The following is a 3,311-nucleotide window of genomic DNA, read 5'->3' as shown; positions in this document are numbered from 1 at the left end:
TTTTTTTTTTTATTGTAGCTAGTTGGGGTCCTATATGCCTCAGTTATCTGAATGTCAAATTCTTCCCCTCTGTTTGGGAAGTTTTCTGTCATTAATTCTGCAAACAGCTTTTTAAAAGTCATTTGTATTTTCTCCTGCTACTTCATGTATTCCTATCAGTCTTATGTTATTCTTCTTGGCATCATCTAGGAGTTGTTGGATCAATTTCTCATGATCCCTTACTGTTTTTAAGAGATCTCTCTTTTTATGGTCACTGTAATCTTATCTTCTATATCTGAGAGTCTATCTTCGCATTCTTTTATTCTGTTGCATACACTTTCTATGGAGTGTTTAATCTCCTGGATATCTGTTTGAATCTGTTTTATGGATTCCATTTCTTTCCTATGTTGGGCGTTTATTGTTTCCATTTCTTTCTTATGCTGGGCCTTCATGGCTTCTATCATGGTCCTGAGTTCATCTATTTTTTTGTCAGTTTCTGCTCTAGAGTCTCGAATCACAGCTTCCATTTTGCTCACTATCTCTATGGTTATCTGGGAAATTATTTCTGTTTTGAATTTTTCTAGAGCCTGATTGATCTGTTTTGTTACTTCCTGTGCTTTGAGTTCAGGGTGTCCTGGTGGTTCGCTATCGGCCTTTTCATCCTCATTTGCCCTACTGTTTGCCATTGGTGAACTGGAAGTCTGTCCTTGTGTCTTGCTTAAGTGTTTTCTCATTTTTATTTTTGTTGTTGGACTGTCCTTGGTTTAATCTCTGGATTATCACCCAAATCTTCCTGATATAGTTGCGCCCTAGCTTCTGTGCCACTAATGACCCACAGACATTCTCAACTTCATAACATCAGAGAAACAGCTCATCAAATCAACCGCAATGCTTTATCCCAACTGATACAATCAGCAACACATTAAGATCAAGCACACCTTGGACACTGACCACCTGTGGTAGTCACTAGTCTATCATCCTTAAATCATTTGAATTAAATTGAAATCAAGAAGCAGTCCAGAACATGTCTGCAGTCAACAAAATTTCAATATGGTGTATTTACCATTTAATGGCTCAGACAGAGCAAGGATGCAAGACCCCTGGTCTCAGTTAGCTGATGGCTGAACCCCATGACTCTGACTGACCTCGGGCTGCAAGGCCCAGATTGAGTTCCCCAACCTTCTGAATGGTTGAACTCCACAACGTTCTATTACAGGTTCCCCACGCCCTTTCTTTAAAGATGTTCAAAGTTGGGAACTCAGAAAAATACCCTTGATGACCACCTCTGTCTCTGCAGAGTGGGTCCAAAGAGTGGCACAGTCAGGAGGTCTGACAGTGTGTGTGTGGGGGGCAAGATCCTGCCTCAAAAAAAAAAGCTTGTTCAAAGTAATTAATATTATTGAGAAGTAATTAGTAGTAGCTCTTTTTTTGTTGTTTTTTTGAGACAGGGTCTCACTATGTGGTTGAGACTGACCTGGAGCTCACTGTGTAGCCCAGGCTGATCTTGAACTCACAGCGATCCTCCTGCCTCAGCCTCCCAAGTGCTGGGATTACAGGCGTGCACCACCATGCCCTGCAAACACAAGGTTCTGAGTTCAATCCTTAGTACTGCAAAATAAATAAAATAAATAAATAAATAACAAATAAATAAATAAATACAATGAAAGAAAAAAAGAAAACAACTGGCAAAATTATCAAAATCAATTTTTCTGAACTCTGGAAATGAAGCAAAGGCTAACAGTAATCCGAAGAGTGCTTATCCTAGATACACTGATGACCTTCATCACTAAGAACAGTCCCACCCTCTTAATCTTTAAAATGAAAAACTAAATAGAGTAGCAGAAAGGGTATAGCTGGAAAATGTATTAGTAGTTTGGAAGCAACCAGGATGTACTGCAAAATTACCAAGAGGTGGGATGTATAAAAAGAGAAAAAGGGTAGATGCAGAAGCTCCAAAACCCATCCAGTAGGGGTTGAAGATGAAGAAATTAGAGAAAATGGAATTACCCAAAGAAAAATGTAACCTCCAGGGGGCTTGCAGGCACCATTAAGGATGGAGGACACCTACAGGAAGCAGGAGTCTTAAGTGGATGTTTATGAAGGAAAGACTGCTGCTCTTCAGGACACAGAAGTCTGGTTACAATTATATTCTCTAAGCAGAGGACTGAAAGAGAATTCTTTAGAATATGAGGGATGATCAAAATATGCTGCGGGACTATTTAGTCTTAAAAATGTCTTCCAGTAAAAGCAACATTGCCATTAATCCCTCTGAAAATCTGCCCCCTCTCACACTTTAAACACATTTATCCCATGGTTCTTGCCACTTTCTGAAGAAGTTCTTCAAGTTCTTCTTCATGAGGGTTGTCTTAGTTACTTTTTCATTGCTGAGACAAAATACCTGACACCCAAGTTAAAGAAAGAAAGGTTTATTGTAGCTCACAGTTTATGGGTGTTTCAGTTCACACTTGGCTGGCTCCAAGGCAGGGCAGCAGAGCAAAGGAACATCACAGAGGAGAAATAGTTCATGGTGGGCAGGAGCAGTAAAGTAGCAAAGAAGCAGCAACAAGTAACCCTCTTTTTGTCTCTTCTATCCTATCCAGGCTACACTCCTTAGGGTGAGCAGCACTCACAACCAGAGTGGGCCTTCCCATTATCCACACCCAGAACTATGCCAAACCACTCAGTGGGCTAATTTAGCAACCACACAATCTTGAACCTAGCATCACACACTCTAGATCCAGCCACTTTGGGGACATCTAGACACAAGCCATAATAAAGGTCTTTATGAGGGATAATTAAAATTACAGGAAATGCTGCTGTCCACTGCACTCCAGCAGAAAAACAGCTCATAAAAACACTATGCTGTGTCCTCATCCACCTTGTTCACCGGATCAGGCACTGTGTGACTTGTAGCTCTAAAGTAAAAATGACCATGAAGTGTCAATATTTTGAATCAATTTAGGACATCAAGGCAGTCACAACAATGCAGCTAAAGAAATGAAAGAGGACTTCCAGGAACTGCTTTTAGGAAGTGGCAAGAATGATGGGATAAGTGTGTTCAAACCAAGGGAGAGAATTTTGAGAGAGATTAATGCCAATGCATCTTTTACTATAATAAGTTTTAAATGAAACATTAACATAATTTTATCATACACTGTATATCTATGTGTACACACTTTGTTTTGATTCCGTTCCTCTAGAGAACCCTAACCCACACATTCATTGATAGGTACATACAATCCATGGTCTATCTATGTTGTGGAAGTTTGTGCCATGTTACAAGACAGGACTTTCCACTGTATTTTTGACAAAAGAGAATGTAGTGTAAAGGT

Source organism: Fukomys damarensis, unplaced genomic scaffold (assembly GCF_012274545.1).
Source record: "Fukomys damarensis isolate Sample0158 unplaced genomic scaffold, DMR_v1.0_HiC HiC_scaffold_9, whole genome shotgun sequence".
In the NCBI taxonomy this organism is placed as follows: Eukaryota; Metazoa; Chordata; class Mammalia; order Rodentia; family Bathyergidae; genus Fukomys; species Fukomys damarensis.
The sequence above is the reverse complement of the archived record's forward strand: the minus strand, read 5'-3'. Positions refer to the sequence as shown.